The sequence below is a fragment of the Coturnix japonica genome, chromosome 1 (genome assembly GCF_001577835.2).
Source record: "Coturnix japonica isolate 7356 chromosome 1, Coturnix japonica 2.1, whole genome shotgun sequence".
NCBI lineage: Eukaryota > Metazoa > Chordata > Aves > Galliformes > Phasianidae > Coturnix > Coturnix japonica.
The window spans coordinates 111448462-111474184 of record NC_029516.1 but is presented as its reverse complement, the minus strand read 5'-3'; the positions used below and the strand labels follow the sequence as shown (position 1 = coordinate 111474184).

Below are 25723 nucleotides of genomic sequence, written 5' to 3'. Positions count from 1 at the left end.
ACTCTTGGAAGAAAAGCAAACTTTCTTCAATAGCATTACTGGAAGAAAATTGGCTTTCAATGCCTATTTTAATTTAGTATAAATAAATCTATAGCATCTCAAAAAACATTGTACTAAAGGACTCAAAGCTGGAGGTCCAGCTGCATTAGTGAAACACTGACTGCTGAAGCAGCTTCTTTCTTCAGAAGGTGCTCTGAATATGCAGTAACTTTTGACCAGGTTAGAACAAAACAAAAATTACAAAGTATTTCAGTGTTCTGAGCTCCAGAGAAAATGAAATTAAGAGTGTGTGGTTGGGGTTGTATTGGGGACGGGACTTTTGCTTTAAGAGTTGCTGAGATGTGAAGAGGCATATCTGGAATCTGTGAGTGCCATTGCTCTTATTCATGAGCTGCTCTTGCTGCATTTTGATCTCTTGTGCTTCTGCTGCTGGCTCGCTCCCTGCCCTGCAGTACTCTGGTTTCCAGGAAGGCACTTGACATTTTAAGGATTTGTTTTCTGCTTATTTTTCTCTTTGTCTGCCATCTTCTGACATTTGCACATGATTTAGAATTGTCACAGCGATGTCCTTACATCTTACTGCATCACCTGCTTCCTGAATGCTACCAAATAAGCTTCCAGTGGAAGAGATTCTGTTGTTTCTTCTTTTCTTTCTTTTTTCTCCACCCTCTATCAAATAATAGAGTTTGAAGACTGTTAAATAGGTTTGAGGAGGTGTTTTGCTTTTCCAAGTGCAAAGGAAAGCAAAGTGTGTGCAGAAACTCATGTATAGACCTGGGCAGAAGCAGGAGAAAAAGTGTTCTAGCATTCGTTGCTGGACATCTGGTGGGAGCAGCTGTGGGACTGACTGAGGTCAAAGTATTTTAAGTGCAAATGCCATTTGCTTTGTTCCCGAACACAGATTGCTTGGCTTACCTGATCTGTTACAGACTGTAGCTTTTAACTGCTCTTTAAAATCAATTGGTGAGGTCATGCTTGTGGCACGCTGGCTTCACTGAAAAGGTCTGTCCTGTAGAAAACCAAGAGCTACGTCCTGAATGTGCATGCCTTGAATGGCGGTCAATTATTTGATAGCTGGATTTTTTCATGCTCTTTCCATGACGTTATCTGCGTTGTTACCCACAGGCATATTGGGATGTTGAAGTGGATTTCTCTTTTTTTAATTACTGTTTTTGATTGATTTGAGAGGACACGGGAGGCATGAGGATCTACTAGAGCAAATTAAAACCCAAAAGCACAAGGAACTCAATAAAGTCCTTCAGTTGCATTTATTCTCCCTATGCAAAATATAATAATTACTTTTTAGTTCCTATTTCCTCTCCGAATAATTGCATTTAATACTTGGTTGTGTATTTTCCTGAATTATTTTCTTGTTAACAAACTTCCTGCTTAACATCATTTCTTCTTCTGTGCCCTTCACAGTAACATAAATGTTTGTGTTTTTCTCCCCTTTTCCCCAATTAACTGTTTACATATTCCCACCACAGTTCATACATTTCAGCAGTGGTTGGAGTGCCATTTCTTCTGTACCTATGCACCACAGACTGTTGATTTTCTATCAGGAGGCAGATTCGCTTTTTTAAGGAAGACTTGGGGACTTCTACCTTACTGCATAATACTGTAGAAGACCTAATATTTCTCTGGGACCTCCGAAAGATCTGTAGCCTAGGAGAAAATGTGGGAATTCAAGATAGAAAATAATTTCCATTGCCAAATGGAAATATCATATCAGCCAAATGACTTGAACACGCTCTGCCATTTCTTCCCTTGAGACACTCCAGTGCTAACACAAGGTTCCTGAATTTCCTGATGTTTGTGGGTAACTGGAGGTGTGGATCAGACCTACAGGACTCTGTTGTGGTAAGGAAGAACAGGGGAGAAAGAGGGATAAATACGTGTAAATGCTATCTGTGCCTTATCTCCATCTTCACATTGGCCAGTAACAAGAACATTACACTGTCAAAAATAAGGATATCAGCAAAGTTGATGCATTCAAATTTATCTGTTTCACTTCATCTCTCACCAGGAGGCAAGAAAAAAGTTAGTTTTCCATCAGCCTCTTGTAGAGGCTGTGTGCATATGTTGGTTAGGTAGTTGAATACCAAGTTGAAAATTGAAGGTTGACCAGCACTGAGTTTCATCCTAAGTGGAAGAAGCTACTTTCAGTTCAAAAAGAAGAAACAAATGAAAATAAAGAGTGTCTTCTTGGGGAAAATACTGTTACTAGATTTTGTTCTAATAAGGGAGTAAAGGATATTGCCTAGTGCTGAGACAGGCTCACCATTAGAAAATGCTGCACCAGATGGAGGTATTCTCTCCCAGTCTGACCAGAAGATACTCTTATCAATTAAAATTAGCACTGTTTTAGCACTGGAAAAGAGGAGGAAATCACACTTGGTTTTGACACTTGCAGTATTGCTGCAAAACTTTTCTTAGCAGCAAGTACATTTTTGCATGCTGTGTGAAGTGGCTGTGCAGTGGTCTGCTGTCAGCTCCTCTCTCACCCTGTTTTTTTGCTATTAAGAGGGTAGTTATATGAGTCTTCATCTCTGATTTTATTTGTCAAGTGTTCAACTTGTCTGGCTTACCTCTTATGATTTTTGATCTTGAAAATCAACATTTTTTAAGCAGTAGAGCTGAGTGTATTTTGAACTGCATCTGCTTAACTGGAGGTTTTGTGGCTTTGGTAGATGGATGTATTCTTGGCCATACACAGTCTATTTAACTGCCAGTCTGGAGTTACTAAATGGAATGGAAATTCTCAGGATGAAGATGATTCCAGCAGCCAAGCGGCTGTTTTGAGCTTGCTCATTATGCCAAACAATAAAATGAAGGCTTTGTGAAGCTGTGTAACACTCGTATTGTGATTAGTTGCATCACTTATTCATGTTCTGCAAAATAAACACACTTAGATGGCTGACCATGACAAACATTTCAAGAAATAATGGTCTTTAAGAGTCAGCAAAGACATAATGAAGCTGAATACTGAAAAGAACATCACGTCTGTGAGTACAGTTAATCAATGAAGTGGGTTCTCAGAAAAGCCAGAGATCTTACACATAAGCTTTCAGTCCTCTATTTTTGTGTCTGAGAACACTGTAATTAATGCCCTACTGAAGGTGGTGAAGACCGAACTTAGGAACCTTGATTTGTATGGTAGCCATTCTGTAACACACTTTTGGGGAGCTGCTTTGCTGAAGTCTTTCTTGGGGCAAGAATTTAACTCACAAGATTAGATGATTTGATGTCATGTGTAGGAAGAAGGATTGCTGATCTGAAGCTGTGATAAATGGTTGGTGATAGCCTGTTCAGCAGTGACACAGTGCATGATGTTGTGGAAGTCGATACAAATTCCTGGTTTCTTTCTTAGCAAAAGGAAATGTAATTTGCCCAAAGAGGAAGTTTTATACTTTTGTGTTTCAGCCATGAATGCCTTGCTCTTTTATGCATTCAAGTTGAGAATGTAATGTTTTACTAGTAGTTAAATACATTACTTGCTTTTGCTGGCCTGGTTTTATAAACCTTGGTCATGTGGCAGTAAATTGATTAAGCACAGAGGTTTCACTTTCTGTGTGGTGGTTAAGATGACTAAGTGAGCTGTGCTCAGACTGTTACAGTGTGAATCTGTCTGCTCATCTGGAGTTGGTGGAAGGGGGCAGGAGGCGTACAACAGGGAAGGAGAGAAAGCAAAAAAAGTCAGATTTTGAAGCAGAAGTAACCCACAGCGTAAAATGGAAAAGCAGAAATAGCACAGTGAAAGAAGAGTTTGGAAAGACTGATGGGCCTGCTGGAGAAAGACTTGAAGAAGGAAATTAAATACAAGGAGTAATGCAGGAAAGTGAGTACTTGAGGACCAAATTGGGAGAGAAGGAGGGGAAACAACAATTTAATAGTGGCATGTTTTATTTCAACATAAAAACAAAGCAAAACCCCCGCAGTGATAAATAGCATATATTTATTATAACGGTTGTGCAAGCATGCAAAACCCAGAAAAAATCCAATGCACATATTAAGAGATGCTTCAGTTGCAGTGGTTTATGTGAGCCACAGACTAACTGTGTCTCATTTACTCTCCTTCTTGCCTTTTAAGATATGTGGTATGCACTGGCCTGGCAAAGTGAGGAGGGCGATGGTTCGGGAAAATTCTTGTCCTGCTTGAGAAAGAGGTATTGAAGGCTCTGTACCATTTAATACAAATCCATCTTATTTGTATATATGGTCATTCAAATAAGATGATCTTGTATTAAATGGTGTCGAGCCTTCAAGATGGGTGCTGGGTAAGTCTCCATGCTTAGATCACTTTGAGTAACTCCATAGTCCTGGTCCGAATCCCTAGGTGGGACTTTATAAATACTTCTGTGATTATAAAGGGAGGTTGGGAAGAGAGTCGTGTTTCTACATCCTTACAGTAAAGCATAGACTCTGATGCGTGTAGGCTCCATTGCCGCACTGGTGGAATATGTATGTATTAGGAAGACCCAGAAGCAAGCCTGTCGTATCAATTGCTTTTCATTTGACTTCCATTTGCACCCAATCTTTTGTAAAGTGGGAAAATAGTATGAATTTATCACTGCTTTGATGTATTACAGTGTTTACAAAGAAAAGCTTGATTTGGATAGATACCTAGTAGTAGAGTGCAACGTTCTTACTGGTCCTCTGTGTTGGTAAGAATCAATATTTAAAAGTTCAGATCCGTGGTGTTTCAAAAAGTGAGGTGTCTACATGTGGTTGAAATTCAGTGGAATTAGGTTTTGAAATGTTGGCATGTTACACACTGAGCTGTAAAAGTTCCCTTTGTTCTGTGCTATCACCCAGTCTCTTTCTTTGCATTTCTGAACAATCACCTTGTACTAAATCAGACCTAAGTGGAGATACCCCCTAGATAGAGTACCTGTATCTACTGTTTTAGGGTGTACTTCATCCTTAATTTTGAATAAATGTTTTCTAAGGTTACCTCTTTGAAGAGGTTTTTCTTTGAGCCCTTCCATTCAGTTTTGCTAGAGCATCAACCTCATTAAGTGCTGACTTGATGATCTTTTGTGTAACAAGTGTATGTGCAGACAGTTGATATTCTTGGCATATTCTTCAAACTCTTGTGTAATTCCTTTGCAGCATGAGATTGTAAGGTTTAGTTTTGTTTTCCCATCTGATAGCTGAATGTCTGTCAAGGCTTCTTAAGAACCATTGGTACAGTTATGCTTGAACTTGCATTTGTTGTTAACTGGCAGTAACTATAGCCAGTCAGCTGCATCCTTTGACTTCTTGCAGATAAGTATGCAGCTGCATTCAGTAGAATCCTTAATTTGTACAAACAGGAAAATTTTATCTTGTTCATCTGTTTCTTGTTACTTGGGATAGTGTACTATGCTGAGTGAGACTGGAGCAAGGTTACAGTGTTCTACAGAGAATGAGCACAACTTCGTAACAGAGAGATCAAAGTTCCTGGAGTGGTTTAGTCCCCGTTTTACTTCCATTTGAGTGACTGCAGTAGAAAAGAGGACTTGCTTAGAAGTTCTCTGTTATTTCAAGCAGTATAAACAGAACTTGGCACATCAGAACGACAAAAACTTTTGTATTTTGCATATGTGGTGCATCCAGTTTTAGGTATCCGAATGGTGTCTCTTTTACTGCACCTTCCTAGTCGTGCTGATGAAGAGTAAAGTAGTTAAGAAAAGACTGGTTTCCTCAAGAGGCAAAATAGAACAGCCTTGTTCTGAATACAAAACACCCTGTACTTCCCCTGGAATTATTCACTGAGGGGCATACTAGAAAGATGGTGATTTCTTACCTCTGAAGAAAAAAGAACAAGTGAAACATTGAACAACTAGCTAGCTGATGCTTTCTGTGTTTATTAGCTCAGATTGTTTACCCCATACACATCTCATGTGTTTATTTCTAATTAAGTTGTACTACAGTCAGTAGTTTTCAGCAGATCATATTTCCATTGAGGTAGAATAAACGTACTTCAGTGTGTCTTCTTTTTCAGTTGGAAAAAAAAAGAAACATTTTTATGATCAGAGGATTTGTTTCATTGCTTTTCTTGTTTTACTGATGCTCATTCTTTTCCTCCTGTTGTTTTCTTACTGAGGGCAGAGGACACTGGTAAATGGACACCTTAAGCTCTTGACAAAAATTCAGGTGCAAGCAGCAAAAATATATGAATTCAAATGGGTGATAGTTTACTTGCAGCAGTCTTCCTGAACAGGAATAACAAGGGAAAGAAAGGAATGATACTGATAATCACTAGTAGCCGATTAAATGTTGAATGAGCAAAATTTTGAAAGATGCTCAAATGTCTTTATATACTGTTTATTCCCTACGTTTGTTACATATCCTTGAAAGACCATGGTGGTACAGTGCACAGACTGTGGAATTAGGAACTCTGAATTTACAGAGGAAGCTATTTTAATTCTTCTTTGTGATTATGGACTGCAGTCAATAAAACAGGAAGAAAGATATCAAATTAATGTGGTGGAGGACTGTTTCAGCAAAGTTATTCACATGAATACCTTAGTTACGACTAATTCTTTTCTGTACATGTGACTTAGGTATGACTAATATGCTTTCTGTATTACCATTGTCATGTCTTTGCTTTCTTCTGTAGATGCTCTTATTGTAGATTCTAGTGGGGATTAAGCCAATAAAAATGACCTCTTTATCTCAAAACACAAGGAATGCTGCCTTTATATAATGTTATCTTCTTTTTTTTTCCCTGAACACTTAGTACTGAGTGACATCAACAGCACTAAAAAAAATACTCCTGTTGTGCTTTATGGGGTTATGCTGGAGAGAATCCCTTCACTGGATCATTGGGTGTCCTGCAGGATGGATCCAGGCCAGTCAGTGCAGAGGAGTGTAGTTTATGCACACCTTCTGTCGCAGCGCTTTATCAAATGGGCAGACATTTCAGAAGATTCCTAGGTTCAACCATGCAGAATAATTGTAGGGAGGAAAAGTATAAAGAACTGGTTGTTCAGTAAAGACCTAGTGATTGAATGAGAAAGGTGGTTGAAGGGAAATGAATATTAGTTATATTCACTTTGTTAGAATAAAGAGCAACAAATAAATGGAAAAAGCAGAAGCCGTTGAGTTACTTTTAATACGTTCATTTTATTGAACTTTTATTGTTATAAACAATGATGTCTTGCCATCAATTGATCATCAAGCTCTTGAACTGAGTATTTCTAAGAGTTTTTCATTAAGATTGGGAGGAAATCAGCATCTCTGCCCCATTACTTGTAACATTTGTTTCTAGTCTAGTACCAGATCTTGAGGTTTTGTAGCCCTGCTTGTGACATCGGGGGTGGAACTTGATGATCACTGGGGTCTCTTCCAACCTAAGCCCTTCTGTGACTCTACTATAAGCAGGAAACCATAGTTTTAAAAGCATAATTTCTTGCTTCCTTGCTGTCTAAGAGTGGAAGATCCTTACCATGCAGACTTCTTCCTCTCTTATGTAGAAGACAGTTACTGCATGGAGAACAGTATTCAAATATAAATAATGGATTGATAGGAACTGTAGAACCGTGTAGGTGGAGGAATAGAAAAACGGAATGTTTGCCAGGCTCTTTCATTATTTATCAAAGCTGGTGAAATCTAGTTGTCACAGCCTAAGATACTCAAAGTTCTGAATAAAAGCCATTCTATTTCTGATTTTGTTTCTTTAACCAAAAATTGTTCGCACTAGTTGTGGTCTTTAAAGGGCTGCAGGCTCTAGAAAGCGACTACGGGTTATTTTTGTTCTCTTGATGAATTTAAAGTAAAACTTTCTACTGATAACTTAGGAAATGACATAGTTTACTCATATGGAGCTCTGATACAGTAGACAAAATATTTTCAATGGTGAGCTCATTGTTGTTTTTAATTAAACAGCCAAGTTTTCCACTAAGTGCCATGGAACTAGTTTTTAAAATGAGTTTACATTTAGACACATTTAAAAATTCAAGCCCCTAATGCTTATGGAAGCCAAAATACTTTTATAATCTGGCTCTTAATGACCAGAAGGTTATCCGTATGCAATATTTATTGAATATTTGTATTTCAGTATCCCAGAGAAGCACTTACAGTAGCCGAGTTGATTATTTTTACCTGCCCACAATTAGGTTATAATGCACATGTGACGCACAGAGTGTTCACACAGAACGTGTGCATACCAAGCATAAATACAAGCGTACAGATCACGTTTGGCTATAGAAGAAGTAGAATAATTGTAGGCGTGTTGCTACATGCTTGAGAAAAGAAAGAGAGCCCTGTAATGAAATCTCATTGAGAATGCAGAGAGTACGTTTCACCATTAGGCATTCTCCTCATGTTTCACTTAAATGCATCCTGCTCTCATGAGAGGATGAGCAGTGCATTTGCACCGGCTCATTCAAATTGAATGTTGGTAAAAGAAGAGTCTTGAACAAACAGTGAGCAGTCTGGCATTTTTTAAAGACAGGAGAAAGGTTAAGCTGTCTGCTGTTTAAAGTGCTCCTTTATTGGATATTTATTCGCTGACCGTGTGTATTGAAGGTGTTCTTGAAAGAGTCACTGACAAGATTTCGGATGGCTGCATAGCACAGGTCTGGACTAAATTAAACTAAGGCTGTTTTTACAATAAAGTTTAGGTCTTCATAAGTGCCTTGTTATGTTGTTTATATATCAGAGGATAGAATGACTGTATTTTACTGGGAGAGAAAAGAGGACGTGATGTGCCTTCTCTGTATCCTTTCGCTCCCTCAGTTTTGACAGCAGTGCATCTTTAGCTTTGCTTACAGCTATGGAAAATGAGTAACTGCTAGATAAAGTGCTTGCTAACCTGAGAATCTGGTAAAAATGATTAAAGTCGGGCTTTGCTATAAGTGTTTTTGCTTTTTTTCCCCCTATTGTTTGTGTTTGCTGTTTCAAAAATGCCGTAGAGCTCACTGAACTTAAACTTGATGATCTCCTCTGCAGTAAGCTGAGTGCGTGGAGGACAGTCATTCATTTGAGTGAAGCACAGCATCATCTTGTGCTGCTGCAGGCATATTTTATAAGCATCACTAGTTAATTAGAGAAAGAAAAGGCAAGGCTATATGTGTGCATTAGATTTAATCTTGCACTGTTCACTCAGTGAAGAGATTTCTAAGAGCCAAATAATTTTTTGTTTGTTATTCTGGACTACTCCCCTAACTCCCAAACTCCAGTACATGTGCATATGACCACAACCTCCATATATAAATGGATATCAGACATATCTTCACTGTTTCATCAGGTATCTGTTTAGCACTGTCATAAACATTATGGAATGTCTTTTCATCTAAAGGCTCCTGAAGACTCTTCTTCTCCCTTTCTGTGTCTTCTCTCAGCCTCTTTCTCTCTGTCTTTTGAAGGTATCCTGCCTTTACAGGTCCCTGATGCTGTTTTATTATTTTTTTTATTAAGGTTTTTATTTTTTTTCCCTACCTTTCCTGGTGATGGGGTTATGTGTCTTATAAGGCAACTGTTCCTGGATTTAGTGAAGTACTCTGCAGTATGTGTTCTACATGGGCTGTCATTCTGAGAAAATGTTCAAAATAAGAGTGACATATAAATATGTGTGTGTGTCTGCATCTGTTTGCTTATGTATATAAATATATGCCATAAACACAATGTTGGGACTTGGTTTGATTTCTGTCTATGCAAAAAAGGCATGTAGAGTAGTCAAGTGGCTGCTTTCAGGCAGCTTAAACATACTTCCATGGATGTTCTGGATCAGAGATCTGTACAGGAGTAATACAGACTCACATGCAGCTAATCTCAGGGTCATCTGGCTCCATTTGGATGATTTACTGAGGACTTGTAAGCTCCATCACATTTATACGTGCTTCCTCAGGCAGTTGGGATGCCTTGGTGGTGTAAGGTGAGCAGCAAAAGTGATCCTGCTGTCATTGTTGACAGTAAACTCAGCAACAGCACGTAAACCTTTGGGAGCCTATGTAGTATTTCAGTGGTGTTTTGTTTTACTATTGTTGTGATGTGTTTTGATTATTGTTGTTGTTTTGTTTGTCATGGGAAAAAACAGTATTTCATTGAACCCTGTGTGTATACATTGCATGGTTGTAGTGACAATGGGAATGAGAATAAGCCTGGAATCATCAGGTTGTAAAACCTGTTTCAGGCCTCAGAAAATGCTGTCTGTGAGCTTTCCAAGTACAAGGATTTGTTGCAGTGATCTCCCCTACCATCTCTGTTGCAGCTGCTCATTGTGGAACACCTACATGCCTTGTTTAACTTCTAGTGAAAAGGCTGCTATGGAAGAACTGACAAAAAAAACACTAAATTATTATTTTCCGAGCATTGCTTCTTGTTTCCAAATTGTCAGGTGCTCTGGATTTGATTATATTTACTGCATGCTACAATGAGAAGTAGCAGGCAGCTCTGTAATGGTTCAGTGTTTGGAGGATTGCACCACTTCCAGTACTGGTTGAAAGACTGAAGCTTGCTAATCTTTTGCATTCCAGACAGCCCTCTTTCTACTCAATACAAACAGCAGTTTTATGATTGCATTCCATTTTATGATGTTCCCTTTGGGTTATTCTGAGATGGCCATGGTTTTTTCTTCTAATTTTTTTTTTCTTTTTTTTGTCAATTTTTTGAAAACTTGGAGTAGAATCAGAGTATTGTCTTAAACATTAATTAACTTCCAGTAGCAAAAGTTACTTTCTTCCTTTTCTGAAGCCTGATGATTAATGCTTTTGATTACTTCTGAGCAATATGTTGTTTGTCATGTCATGAGAATGCTTATGAAGTCCTTTTCCTTTTCTCAAGTGAGTGCTCTTGGTTTTATCAGGCAAACATTTCCATTTTGCTTGCAGGATTCTTTGTTCCTTGCGGAGAATCTTCAAATAGAGAATGGAGTTTCAAAATTGAATTAATGTTAAAACAGTATTTAACAACTAAACCTGAATGGCAAGTTTCAGTAAGTTAGAATTATACCTTTCTTCTGACCACCAGTAAGAAAGCTGAAGGCACTGACAGCCCATTTTTCTAAATGAAAGAAGTGTGCTCTTAATAGCATTAATTAGATGGTTGTTCTGATAATCTCAGAGGTCTCTAATTCTAAAGTAATAGAAAAATTACCATTCAGTCAGCTGCTCTGCATGTTATTTGCATTCTAGAAGAGCTGTTAGCCAGTTGTTTATTGATATTTACAGTATTTAATTTCTTAGATGTGGGGAGCATCTCCAGTTCACTTTGCCTGTGATTGAGTGTAGCCTTTTGTTAGTTGGTAGAGAAATGCCAAGAGGGGCTGTGTGATCATCCCTGTTTAATTCCCAAATGGCAGAGAAGAGCCACTCAGTTATAAGCTAGGATACGTTTGAGCTGTCCTGAGGAAGACCTAAACTGATGCTTAGAACAGATGGAAAGAGAAACAGAGTTAACGTTACTGGGGAAGAGTTTGTCATGTTTTTGCGAGTATAACTTCTCTGCTGATGTCCACGAAGCTGTCCTTAGGTGGTACTGGGCTTTGACAGCAAAAATCAATCATTGTGTTTATACATTTACACTGTAAGCACAATTACCATGTCTGCTTCTGTTGTATACTCACTGAGTGCAAAGTCTGACTGAGCAAAAGAATGCTCTTGTGCTAAATTTAGTGGGCTGCTTACTCATTTTGTAGAATTGAAAATATCTTTTATCTTGATGAGATGCTGGGGGTAGTTAGGTTTTCAGAAGTCCCAAGTGAAAATATAAATATTTCTTATTGGAAAAGAAAATGTTGGCGATTTTTCTAGCTAAAATTTTATTTAAGAATGGAAATGTTCCAAATAGAAGGATTGCATGAGATGTTGTACTTGAAAAGTCTTTGTCAGTTCAAGCTTCAGTAATTTTGGCAAGTTTCAGTCATTTCACCACCAACATGCCAGAGAACTAGAGGTCAAAAAGACGCACTTGTGGGGTTTGTGAAAATCTACAGCTGCACAGATTGATAGAGCTCAAAGTTGTGCTCATGCCTTGAGAAGAAGCAGACTCAGCCCTTAGGCTCCATATTCGCTGATGTGTCAGAATGGAGGCAACCCCAGTCAAACACATGGGTTGCCTTTTTGCCCAGCTGCTCTCACAAGACTGCCTCTGCAGTCACTGAAAGAGAGATTTCTTTGTGGAGGGAGAGATAGTGCTGTGTCTGTGGGCAGCTGCTTCTGCCAAGTGCCTCAGTGTTTAAAGAAGAGATTTTTCTTTCAGATCTTGAAGAACAATTTTGGATTGCAATTTCCTTTGGATTTAGAGTGTTTTTATTACTCTGCAAAGAATGAACGAAATCCTTGAATTGATGCAGCCGTGCTAGGCAACTGAATTATTTATCTGGTTGAGTATATGCAGTAGACTTCATCAGTCAAACTTTATTGAAGAGGACTCTACAGCTGCTGTGAAATGCCGTGAATGAAATTAAAGGGTAATTATAACTCAATATTCATCTGCATGGAATCTCTGATAAATTGTAAACTTATTTGCCGATGCAAACAATTAATTGAAGGTCATGCTTTATGTGTATTAAAAAGATAAGGCTATCAGTGTAGTGAAATATCAACAATACACTGCAGCTCTTGCTGAAGATCAGGTTGTTTTACATCAGATTGTTGTTGCTCTTTGAAAGTCTTTCTGCAGTTATATTTTTGGTCAGTTGTAAAGGCTTTTTCTCATGCAGTGTTTATAATGCTGAAAATGTAAATGTCAATTCCATATTAAGGATTAGCTGTGGGCTTGGAGAAAGCGTAAAGTTAATTGAAAGGTCATAAATAAATTAGTGCTTTTCATATGTGTGTTTGTGCATATACTTCTAAAACCTATTTGTGGAGAGAGAAATGTTTAGATGTATAAAATTTGGATATACTTATGAAGCTTGTTGAATGTCTGTACTGATACTGAGCTGCACTACAAAGGTTTCTCCAGCTGTCTCTTGAGAAAGCTGTTGAACAATGATTGGATTGCTTCAGAAACAAAAACTCTCATCACAGGATGAGAGATGTGATATTCAGTGCTCAGTGAAAATTAATTTCTGATGATTTTAGCACCTCGTTTCAAACATAATGAAAAGGAGAAAAAGAGAAAATTTTGATTATTGCAAAAGAGACAACATTACTTGAAAAGTTTGTGGCTGTTCAGTCGTGGTGTCAGATCTTGGAACAAGTTGGATTTCTGAGTTGCAGTGAGGCTATATAATGTAAAATGCCAGCTCTATGGAAAAGAGGAATTTCCTTAAACCAGGAAGTATGTTGTATTAGCGGTATGTATTCTACTGCAATTTTGGGGTCGTGTTTAAAATGTACAAACTCCAAGTCCCAAAGTCATAAAAGCAGCAGAAAGGCTTTTAGACCTTTCCTGCAGAAAAGAACGGTCTGTCTGGATGGCCTGTGTTCAAACAGTGGCTATTCAGACCTACTGAAGCTCAAGGATTTGGAATAACAATCAGTAATGTACTTATGTACCGTAGTATCCTAAATATCCTTTTATGACTATGGGGCAATACCTGATTCCACAAGGCTGGGCAGAACAAACAGATGGCAGTGGGGTGCTGCTTTTGGGGCTCCAAAACCCAAAGGAGTGGGAACTGTGCAGAAGCGGACCACCTCTTCTTACTGGGCAATGGGGATATTTGTACCCTGTTGTGTTGAGTCATGAAAATATTCTTGGATGTCCCCTGTGTCTGTGGAGAGACCTTAACTGTAGTACTGGAGTTATCTGTGGGCATTAGAGCATCTCATTGGACATCAGTGATTTGGTTAGAGTAGGTATTTCAAAGATGGAGGCAGTGCAGGGATAAAGAGGGGCACATTCAGTTCATATGCTCAGGGATATGATTTAGCAGAGGGTTGTTAGAGTTAGGGTACTGTGGTTAGGCTGCTGTTGGACTTGATGATCTTCAAGGTCTTTTTCAACCTGGGTAATTCTATGATTCTATGATATCAAAGGGCTTTGCTAAACAAAACTGCCCTGAACTGATGTGCAGTGAGGACGTTTGCAAGGTATTTTCTGTGTGATATACTCTTACGTTAGTTGTAAAAATGTAATGTGAGAATAAGGTGTGGCAATGTTTAAAATTTAGGGACTGCCACCTCACTATTCTTTTATTAATTGTTTTGGTTTTTAAGTTTATTTTTTTAAGAGGACATTGCTTTCATCAGTTTTTGTTTGTTTGTTTTTTTCTTATTCCTCTGTCTTGATAAGTATGAAATTAATACTGAGCAGTGCTGTACCTAGAAAATAAATGTTGAACATAATTCTATTTGGAATTCAAGTGGCAGCATGCTCATGTATCATTATTGATACTCTGTTGGGCTGTACACAGAACATATATCAGTGTTCCAGACAGCAAACACTTCTCCTGGGATACTGGAAAAGAGTAATGGATAACGTATGAAAGTGGAAACTGACTTAGCTGTGTCCCAGTGTCTGTTATAAATAAGTAACACAAGAAATCACTGTTCTGCAAGGTTATATTTAGGAAAAATTGAAGATAGTTTCTTTTTGCTCAGAATCTAATTAAAGCAGTTACCTGAGCAAGTTTGTGAACATAGTAGTAGATCAAACAAGGTTAAGGATTTCCAGCTAACTTCTCAGTGGCACTTGTCCTAAGAACTTCGTGCCTCTATGCATATATGGTGTGTGGTGAGGCTGTGACTCATGGCTTCATCACAGGATGGGCTAGAGCCATGATGATGGTGTTGCTATAAAAACAGCAGCTAGCCAGTGTGTTCTGCTCTGCTTTTCCAGACTTTATGACATATTGACATATTAACTTGTAGGTGATGATGGTAATGGATCCAAGAGAGATGTCAGAGATAGGAAATACAGAAAATGAAACAAGGTAATGAATCAAAAGAAAGGTTCTTCTCCAAAGACTTGTGGCGTAACTGGATGAAACCAGCATGCATTTCACAGAATCACAGAATGACCTGGGTTGGAAGGGACCTCAAGGATCATGTAGTTCCAACCCCCCTGCCTGGCAGGGCCACCAAACATACACATTTACTAGATCAGGTTGCCCAGGGCCCCATCCAACCTGGTCTTGAACACCTCCAAGGACGGGGCATCCACAACCTCCCTGGGCAGCCTGTTCCAGGGCCTAACCAGTCATTTACTACAATACTTGTGCGTTGTGTTTTGTCTGTCTTATGGTGCATTTCTAGTTTGGAAGGAGAAAAAAGCCTTAAACTTAACATGAAGGTGCTTGAAGTAAAAGGCTTCTTCAGAAAGGAATTAATACCGGGGGTGTACTTTTATGTACTTATTTATACAGGTGCATCTATGCCTGTACAGACACACGGATATGTTGGAGGTGGGACAGGGAATTATTCTGGGCTCTTTTAAGTTTTAAATACTTAATTGTTAAACAAAACTTAGCTGGAGCCAAGTTGCTTTTTGTTATTGATTAGGTGAACTTCGTAACTGTCTGGCAGAGCTGAAATGCAGTTGTTGTTTACATCTCTGAGCTCATATTTCATTTCTGTTCTCAGCCAAAGTGCTGAACCATAACAAATCTACAATGCAGAACACTTCTTTATAAAGATTGAGCACAGTAATTTTGTGAACTGGAATAGAGTTTATTTAACAAAGTGCTGGAGAAAAAAAAACAAAAAAAACCCACAAAGCAGATTCATTGATGAAAGCATCAATCCGTTATTCCTGTCCGACTGCAGATAGGCAAAGCAAGCTTCCAGCTTGCTACTTCAGGAGGTTGAGATTTACTTATGGTAAAGGTTGGGCACTGACATAATAAACTGAACGGGCATCTGTTGTTGTAGTGAATGACCAACAGTTACAGTTCTCCATCTGTGAGCCTGATGCATCATATGGACTTTTAAAAGCGGTATTGACAAGCATGTAGTCAAAATGATAGAAAATGATTAGCCTCTGGAGGCATTGCTGAGAGACACGAGGAAGCAGTGGTGCAGTGCTGCAAGGCCAGCTGGTCTGTTGCAGCAGCGTAAAGTTGAATATGTGTGAAATAAAAGATGTGAAACACAACAAAAAGCATTAACACACCTGCTTGCTGATGACACTGAATTTCTGGTGATGCTGTAAAGCATGAGGGAGACAGGACTGCCTTGTATTTGCAGCAGCTGTGCTTGCTGAGGCATCTGTTTGTTAGCTGTGAGCCATTAGTAATGGTAAGTGATGTTTGGAAACGTGAGTGAAAAGTTGATTTTAGGTTGAAAGGGTTGAGTGGGAGTGACGGAAATAAAGAAGCATTTTTCTCTGTGCTGCTTCATCTTCTGGAAAAGGGCAGCATCGGTTTGGAATGTGAAAATAAGGCTGTACTGTGAAATATAGCAGAAATGAGTCTCCAGCTTTAAATGTACTGTTCCCTGTACAGAATCTGACGTGGCTTGTACATTTCCTTCCATGCATGTTAACACCTCTAAAGAGAAGAATAACAAAGCACTGGCACCAACTAGCGTGTTAGGGGCTCCCATCTAACAGTTCAATTGAGGAAAAATGGCTTGAGGAAGAAGGAGACTGAAGTCTGCTCATCTGTAACTTTACTACATAGAATCACACATTTTCATTGTATTTTTTCACATTTTTTCTTCATAAATGTAAAACTTCTGTGATGCTTCTGCTGCCTATAACTTTTTTCTGCTTCTGTTCTCTTGTATGCTGTTGTGAAACATGAAATCTGGAAAGCAAGACTTGCAGGAAGGTAGATAGCTGAACAAGGCTGACAGCTTGTTTGAAATGTTCAGAAATTGAACAGGAAGAAATTAAAGTTGAATCTAGAACTTAATCTACCTACACTGAATAGGCTCCCTGGGGAGGTGGTTGAGTCACTGTCCGTGGAGGTGTTCAGACTGTGGAGATGTGGCACTAAGGGGCATGATTTAATGGAGAAATATCAGCGGTGAATAGACAGTTGGATGTGGTGCTCAGAGATATGATTTAGCAGAGGCTTGTTAGACTTAGGGTACTATGGTTAGGCTGCGGTTGGACTTGATGTTCTTCAAGGTCTTTTCCAGCCCGGGTAATTCTATGATTCTACATAGTGGCTGCACCTGTGTACCAGAAATGACAAATAATTTGTAGCTCTGAAGCAATTCTTAGTTTGAATTAATTCCTCTTACAGTTCTTAAGCCTGGAACATCAGGGTATATGACAAAAATCTGGGTACAATAGAGCTGCATATCTACTGTTTGGCAGGATGGAATGAACAATTATTTTCCAAAATATGGAGTTTCTTAACTGTAACTTCTTCATATGCTTTGCACCTGCAAACAAAAGAGGAGCTGTCTGTCTGCAGGTAGGTGAAAAGTGGGTTCTTAGTATTTCGTAGAATCGTAAAATCACCAAGGTTGGAAAAGACCTCCAAGATCAGGCAGCACAACCATCCACCCAGCATCAATATTTCCCCACTAAACTATGTCCCTTAGTACAACATCGTTTCTCTCTAGTGAATGAAGTTGTGTGAAGAGCTGGATAGAAATTTGGAAAGCAAAAACAAATGCTTTACTCACCCTTCTTGCTTGTCATAGGGAGCTATTTGTTGAAGACGATGCTGAGTAAACTACCCCTGTTTGCAGAAAGTATTTGAAGACTTTCTCTTGTGGTTGGCCCTTTTATTCTAACATACAGCTCTCTGATTGTCAAAAGCTGTGTTTCATTACATCAGCTGTGCCTGTGAAGGCTCTACAGCCCTCACTTGAAAATGGAAAATAGAGAACATATATATAAAGCTAGGAATGATACTACCTGGAAACAGGTTTTCTTTTTGGCACTGTCAAGTCTTCAGTTTTTACAGGTAGCAATGGCAATATCCTCCCCAAACCTCATTTCTTCTGTTAAATATCTGCTTCTGCATTTAAACTAGTGTAGAATTCATTACAAAAATGATAGTTTTTGAAACGTGCTTGTTAGGGCTGTGCGCTTTTGGAAAGTGACCAAAAAGAAATGAATGTCAGTTCCCCATCCAATTATATGTTTATGTGTAAGGAAAGAGTACCATAGTGTGCATCCTGTACCCAAGAGGAGCAGTGGGACCCCCAGGCTTACTTCCTGACAGTGGTGTGGCTTGGTGGTGATGTGGGAAGGGCTCAGTATGATGTTTATCGGCATTACGGGTGAGCATGTTGGAACTCCAGGGGAGCACTAATGTCTAACACTGGCAAATTAAATACCAGCATTTCATAGAATCATTAAACTTGGAAAAGATCACTAAGGTCATCTAGTCCAACCACCAACCCATTGCACCATGCTCACAAAGCCTGTCCCTCAGTGCCACATCTGTGCTTTTCCTGCACACCACAGTTTATTCCTTCCTCCTGTGACTGAATGGTGCTGCTCTACTGAATTTACTGTAGCAAACACTAACCTTACATGTTGCTACACAGGCTACGTTATGTCTTGGAACAGGAAGTGTGTTAACATCCAGCTGCAGCTGAGCTCTTTGGAGTTAGCTTTGGGATCTGCTTATGCTGTGTTTGTACAAGCACAAAGAGAAAGCTAACCCAGGTCACACTTTTCAGTTTTTCCCCTTGACTGAACAGATCTCAGTGGTGAAAAGCCTGTTCCGGTCAGGTCAGGTAGCTCTTACTTGCAAGGTGCGTCTAGTATGTGTTTTCACTAGCCTGTCTTCCTCCAACTAGTAATTTTTGCTATAGCTACTGATGTAAAGCCAAAGCCTCTTCTTTTTAGAAACACATTAAAGCAAATGTTCAGTAAATGTTGAATTAAATTACTACCTCTGAAAATGTTTGCATTTTCTTTTTGGGAATAGTGTAATATCTGTTTGGCTCATCAGGTTGTTGTTGTCTATGTAGCTGTAAAAAGATATGTTAAACATATGTGTAGTGCTGTGTATACTGTGGCTGGTATGGGGTCAAGAGCCGATCTTAAGGAAGTTGAATTTTTACTCTTAATCTTGTGTTTTCTTTTCAGTAACGTGTTGTTAGCAAATACTCCTGAGTAAAGTTTATTATTCTAGTCAATCTATTAGGTCTTGCATGATAAGCACATCAAAGGATGTGCTGGTTGAATGAAGGCAGAAAAGGTGTGATCATACACAAAACTGGTCTAAATAACTCCTTTGGCAACTTTCTGGTTCCTGGTTCTTCTTTCTCTGCTTCATCTCTGCCAAGTATTCTATTGTTTAGGAATAACATAAAGGAATAATTAGTACAGAGTGTGGCTGTGGTGTGCTGGATGCTGGCAGCAGAGTAACAACCAGATTGCAGTATTCACTTGCTGCTTAAAGATGTGTCCTTTCCAGTTTGTGCTTTAAGTTTATTGGTGGCACTTTGTTATTTTAATATTTAGGTGTTGTGTGTTAAGTTTTCAGAAACTCATTCCAAGCTGGATATTGACATTCTTTAAGTTTTGTGTTTTTCTAGGCAGAATTAAAGGCAACTTCTGTGTGAGTTGTTCCTTATAGTAAGAAAGAGCTGCGTGTACTTCTTATTGTGCCACTGAAAAATGTGAAAATAACATATGGAAGTGGGGTTGACACATAGTCATTGTATTTCACAGACAGGACCCTTTGAGAATGGTTGGGACTTGCGTAGAAGCTTTTTGCTTAGAGGTTTGTGAAAGTCACTTCTGGCCTGATAGAAAGCAAGGACACAGAATGTGCTGTTACAAGTCGGAAGGTGAAATTTGTTGAAGAAAAAAAATGGTGTAAGCTGGTCTTATTCAGATGAATGACTCCGGAGGAATACACATGGGAAGGTTGTCATGGAGAAGGAATAGAGGAGGAAGATCTCTTAGGGTATTTCAGATGATACAAAGCATATCCAGAGGAGGACCACAAAAATTATTCAAGGGGTGGAACACCTCCCCTGCAAGGACAGGCTGAGAGAGCTGGGGCTGTTCAGCATGGAGAAGAAAAAGCTCCAAAGTGACCTGAAATGAGCCTTTCAGTATCTAAAGGGGCTGTAAGAAGGAAGGGCACAGACTCTTTAGACAGGTCTGCTGTGACAAAACAAGGGTTTCAACCTAAGAGACGATATTTAAATTGGTTTACAAGGAAGACATTTTTTGCAATTAGAGTGGCGAGGCACTGGAACAGGTTGCTCAGAGAGATGGTGGAAGCCCCATCCTTGGAGATGGTGTTTGGCTGGAAGGGGCCCTGAGCACTCTGATATAGCTCTAAGTGTTCCTGTTCATTGCAAGGGAGTTGGACTAGATGGCCTTTAAGGGTCCCTTCCAGCAGTAAAATCTCAACTATGTGCTAAGGGCATTATTAGTGACACTTTGTTCAGAGATGTCTGTAAGGATACGGTGTCATGGTCTAGGATGGTACCTGTCTGTGTATAATTAAGCTTTGTCTTCCTTTTCGAAATATATAATATGGCTAAATGAAGAAACTTCAAACCATCAGGGCAACTGAGCTTCTTTTGTAGGAATGTGTGTTTTGGTTCTTCCTCACTGCCATCAGTCCTCATGGCACTGTCATGTAAATCAGTGCCTGAGTGGCCTTTCTCATTTATATCACTTACAGCAATTCATTAGCTGTGTCTTATCCACAGGGCATTTACCTCTAGCTGTACAGTCCTTTAATGTTCTCCTTTCTGGAACTGACCCATGACTCTGGGCCTGTCTCTCAGGTCCAGATTGAAAATGTGTTTTCCTGATGAGTATGAATACACTGGAAATTCCCCCAGTCTGTCCAGTGGCTTAAAACAATGACTTAAAGGCATGACTTGTGACATGAAGAATAAGTTTTTGGGTGAAACACTGCAGTATAGGAGTGGATGCTAACGACTTTATGGATGCTGTAAGAGTAGGTTTAGCCATACTCTGTTTCTCATGCTAGTAAGTGCATTACAGTGATTTAACAAGCACGGTATAATGCATTACAACACAGGCATCTCTCAAACAAGGGCTGCCATGCTTTCATATGCAGTCTCTCATTTAAGATGATCACTCCATCGTAAACATCTTCTCTTAATATATTTTATATGTTTACCTGTCTCCTATAACTTAATGGAATGCATAATCACTGCATTATTTAAAGCTCCCTCATCTTTCTGCTAGTAGCCAAGCTATCTAGTAATGTGGAATTATCACTATTGAGAAGGTAAATGAAACACAATTACAGGGGTCTTCTCACAGTTGTTAACTTGCTAGATTTAGAGAGCAGATGAGAGATGGATTTCAGCATGGAAATGTAGGGGAGCATGCCTGGAAATTTAAGTCAGGGGTCTCCTAAAGTGATGGGTAAGGAGGGTCTTCAGTAATGCCGATGCACAGAATTGCCTTGAGAGATTGCTGTCCCTGAGCTTTCCGTAGTCAAGGAACAGAAAATGGCTCTTGCAAAAGGGAGTTCACGGCCAAAGCCAAAGAGCAGCTGCTGGTTGGTGGAGCCTCTTTTCTTTGTCAGTGATTGATGAAGCTAAAGGGGACAAGCATCACTAAAGCAGATGTTGCTTTTCTGAGTACTTCCCACAGTCTCTCTGAGGGCAGCATTCAAGTGAAATATGGAAGAAGCACTTAAGATTTCTAAGAGACAGTGAGAGCTGTCTGTTCTCTCAGCGTTTGCTTGGATCACAGAAAAAAGGAGTAAGCAGTGCAGTGGAGATGTGCATATACGTAGTATCAAGTAGGGGACAGAAAGCACTGCAGTAAAAAGACTGGCTACCTCAACTGCCACGTACTTCTCCGTATTGTTATTGTATCTTTAAAAGGGAGTAAACTCAGTTTATTGAAAAGCAAGTATTTGCTTTAAGGGATTTAAAATTCCTTTTCTGTTTTAAAGATGAGCCACTGCAGAAGTGGCATCTCCACGTGTCACATTTCTCCACATGTCACATTTCACCTTGGGCTGTCATTTTCTTAGGTGGACGTTTGCTGGGAGAAGTAGCATCATAGGGGGTGTAATTGCACGTAAGTCAACAGTGCAACTTGGTTAGGATGAGATGTGTGGCTGCCAGGGGAGAGGGCATCCTGCTCCCTGGTGCCCGGGTAGAGGGGACTAGAAGTGCCCCACTCTTGTTTAGGGCAATCTGAGTACCTGTGTCAATTTTACTCTATTATATGCAAATGAAAGTGATTTTGAATACCTCCTTGCTGGTGACCAGAATTTGTTTATCTTTTTAACAGACTTGAACAATGCTGCCCTATTAGTTGCTGTGCAGGCTTTCAGTAGTATGTCATGTTACCTGTGGTAGCTGGTTGCCTCTTCATTAGATGAAGAGAATCTTCATGGCCTCCTCAGCACAGCTAAATAGTTTTCCAGTTTCCTGACTGAGACAGGCTCATTTCAAACTCTACTGTGTTCACATTTCTCATGCAGATGGAGTCACTGACAGCAAGTGTAATTGGGTAATATTTATGTCTAAGTTGATTTGAGGTAGATTTTAAAGGGCTGCCAAAACAACACTAGTAAAGAATTTCTTGAGATTTTCTCTGGGTTAGATAAGGATGTAATATGTATCTAGTCTGTTCTTTAGTGATAACCCAGATCTTGGGGGGAAAAAGTCATTTTTTATTTTAGATGTATGTCTTTGTCTTTAGTCACAGAGCGTCTAGCACAGACTTGCAACTGCTGTATTCCTGGCCTGGCTGGTATAGTTCGTCAGATGGCAGATCAGAATGCAAATGACTTCTATCCAACACTCTGCTTTTTCCCCAAAGATGGGAACAGTTGCTCAGGCACTGAACCTTCCCCCCTCAAAGCCAACTTTCAAGCCTCTGGCCATGATCTGATGGAGATTTGGCAGATGGAGGGGGTTTGTGAGCTGGGTATAGAAAAAAGTCTGCCTGGTGTCCTTACTGGAGGAACTGGATGCAGCTTGAGGGGAGTGGTGAAGATGCTCACACTCGGGTGACAACTGGATTTGAAAGGGAAAAACAAAAAAAAAAAAAAAAAAAAAAAAGGAGAAGAAAAATTTCAAAGAGGAATCTTGATGATGAAAAAAGGGTGAGGGTGACTGTAGTGTTGTTATACTGCAGATATCACCATGCCTCTTGTTCTGTCAGCATTCCCAAGGATTTGATTTCTTGCTCCAGACAGGATGCCTGTGGCTCATAGCTATGTGCTATTGAAATTTAAGGTTTCTGTGAGCCATCTCTTCCTGGCACAGTGGTGCTCTCACCAAGCAGTTGTTGTTCTTTCTGGTGTCTGGCTTGTCCTTTCAGCACCAGCTCTGCTCACCAGCAACTGCTAGCTAGTGGCATCTTCAGCGATGAGAATGGTGTGTGGGGTGCCAGCCTGGGCAAAAAAAGAGCCAAAGGTCTTTGATGGGGGGAACTGTGTTTCACAGAATCACAGAATGACCCAGGTTGGAAGGGACCTCAAGGATCATGTAGTTCCAACCCCCCTGCCTGGCAGGGCCACCAAACATATGCCTTTACTAGATCAGGTTGCCCAGGGCCCTGTCCAACCTGGTCTTGAACACCTCCAAGGACGGGGCATCCACAACCTCCCTGAGGTTTCTTTGTTTCTTTTCTCTGTGTTTCTTTGCAGCTGAGGCAGGAATTAAGTGGAGGTGGTGTCTCTCATGATGATTAGGATATGAGAGACCAGATAACCGCTTTCTTAATGGTTGCCTGCACACCTTTCAAATAATACTGCATAATCTGTTCTCACCAGAAATTCAAGTTCTGGAAAGCAGTAACTAGATGCATGACTGAACATTTGGAACAAAGAAATAGCGTAGACTGCATGTCCTTAAATATGACAGTCTTAGATGGTCCTTCTTCTAGAAAACACAAAGAATAGGTTAATAGTAGTCTGATACTATGGAAAAATATCTCCCTTCTCTTACCACAAGATGTATGTGTGGGGAAAACAGACACTTAGAGGAGTTCATCCTTTTCATCATTCCCATCCAAGAAGATACTAATTTTCCTCAGCTTCCAAAGTAGTAGAAGTATTTCAGGATTTCAGATTTCCTTTTACTTCCATCACATGCCATCCACTGTCAGATTTACAAGCTGAAGTTTCCTGTGTGAGTGATTGGATATGGGAGCTTCTCATTTCCTCCCAAAACATATATCCTAAATTTGCCATCTCAGAAACACTGGTGAGGCTGCTGAGTACTCTGAAACAATAGATGTGAAACAAACACTTTGTAAATGGGATAATGACTCAGGAGCTGTTCAGCAGTGTTTTCCAGCTGGAACAAGCAAAGGTTTAGGACGTGTTCCACATTTTGGAGTGTAAACAGAAGAAGAAGGAAAATAGTTCTGGTATAATCCAGGTTACCAAATAAATGATTTTTGTTATTTTCTTTGTCACGCAACACTTTTGCACCTCAAGCAAAACAGGGCTGGGAACAGGTGGCCTCTGTGCTGTATAATGATTCTTTAATTTGAATAAAGTCATCATCTGAGAAAAACAAATACGGGGATTCTCCTTGCGCTGTATCACATTGTCACTGCACGACATTCCCTCAAAGATTATTTATTTATTATTCATTTATGGCACTCAACATCAGTTTCAAAACTGATCATAAGGAGATAATCCGTCAGGTTAAGCCTTTCTGTAGTGACAAACAAAAATGTCTGCTTTGTGTTTATGGGATGTTCTGCAGGTAGAAATGAGAGTAGAGGCCATCAGTGTCCTCAAGAGCCATAAGCTCAGGCATTCAGTGCTGAAAGATGTTCACAGATGTTAATCCTTCATATTTGAGTTTCCCGAATTTCAAGCAACAAATTTGTCATGAGTAGGCAATTTCATTTGACTAGCAGAAATAATAATAAAAATAAGGGTACCGTTTCTAGAAAGCTATTGTGCAGCAGCGGTAACTGATACTATGTACAAACAAGGTTTTTGTTATAGTGAGAAGTCCTGCCTCGGGACACAGGGCTGCCAGAAATCTTTTGAGAAAAGATGACTGTGTCAAATTCAAAAGGAAAATAATGTATGTTGAGAGTGTTGATTAGTTTAATTTCTTTATGGGGATCAATGCCGTTTTCTGTAAAATAAAAGATTTTTTTTTTCTGTAGTGCTGCTAAAGCAGGTGTTTGAAATATCATTGCAACCAATATACTGTTGCAGCGTAGATATTACTTGGCAGCTTAGCTTATTCTCATGTTACAAGAATCACACTAATAATTCCTATTGACTGCTGTGACCTCTGCTGGAGGGAATAGAGTCAATTTTCTTGTAGCCATTCCTCTTAGAGCCTGGCAAAAATGTTCTGCTTTAAATTCTATATTTGTTTGTTCCCTACAGCAAATTTTTTTTTGCTTTTGAGGTGGATGACATGATTTGCATTCCTTGACATCTATTTCCTGACATAAATCAAGTTAAAGAAAAAAAATCTAATGACATTTTAATCCTAATAAGCTTTCATTTTGATTCTACGGATGTATGCTTTGTACACAGCGTCATCGCATACAAATGTCTGCCTTAAATGTGTCTGTGGATTTAAACACTGTGCGTGTCCCCCCTGCCTCATATTACACTAAGACTGCATTTGTACAGTGTCACACTTCAAATGTCTGCAAGATGTTTATCCCTTAGTCCAGATTGAATCCTGCTTTGTACGCTGCATCTGCACTTGGATCTCTGTCCACTGCAATTCCGTCTCTGTTGGAAACCACTGACAATAATCTCAGAGTAACAAGTCTTTGGCTTAAGATTCTCAGCATAGCTGCTCCTTGAATATTTCTTGCTTTTAAACACACAGGTATACTGCAAACATAAGCTCACAGACTGACTGTGTGCTCCAGCTACTAATTACTCTTATGCAGAATGAGTCAGATGAAGGAAATAAAATGGCATGCTATTCTTGTTTTGGAAAACTTTTTAGTTGTTAGGTTTTTTTTTCTTAGCCTGAGGAAC

At 39.5% G+C, this 25723-nt stretch overlaps 1 protein-coding gene across 5 annotated transcripts in view; it reads left to right on the top strand.

Annotated features, from left to right (window-relative positions):
- FRMPD4 (FERM and PDZ domain containing 4) overlaps positions 1-25723 on the top strand; it is a 288102-nt gene that overhangs the window by 87921 nt on the left and 174458 nt on the right. Inside the window, exon 1 of one of the 5 annotated variants that reach the window (XM_015887157.2) lies at positions 3629-3838. The exons of the other annotated variants lie outside the window; for them this stretch is intronic. The gene's annotated coding sequence lies outside the window, so the exon portion shown is untranslated. Of the gene's footprint in view, positions 1-3628; positions 3839-25723 lie in introns of those variants that run through there. 5 annotated transcript variants of the gene reach the window in all.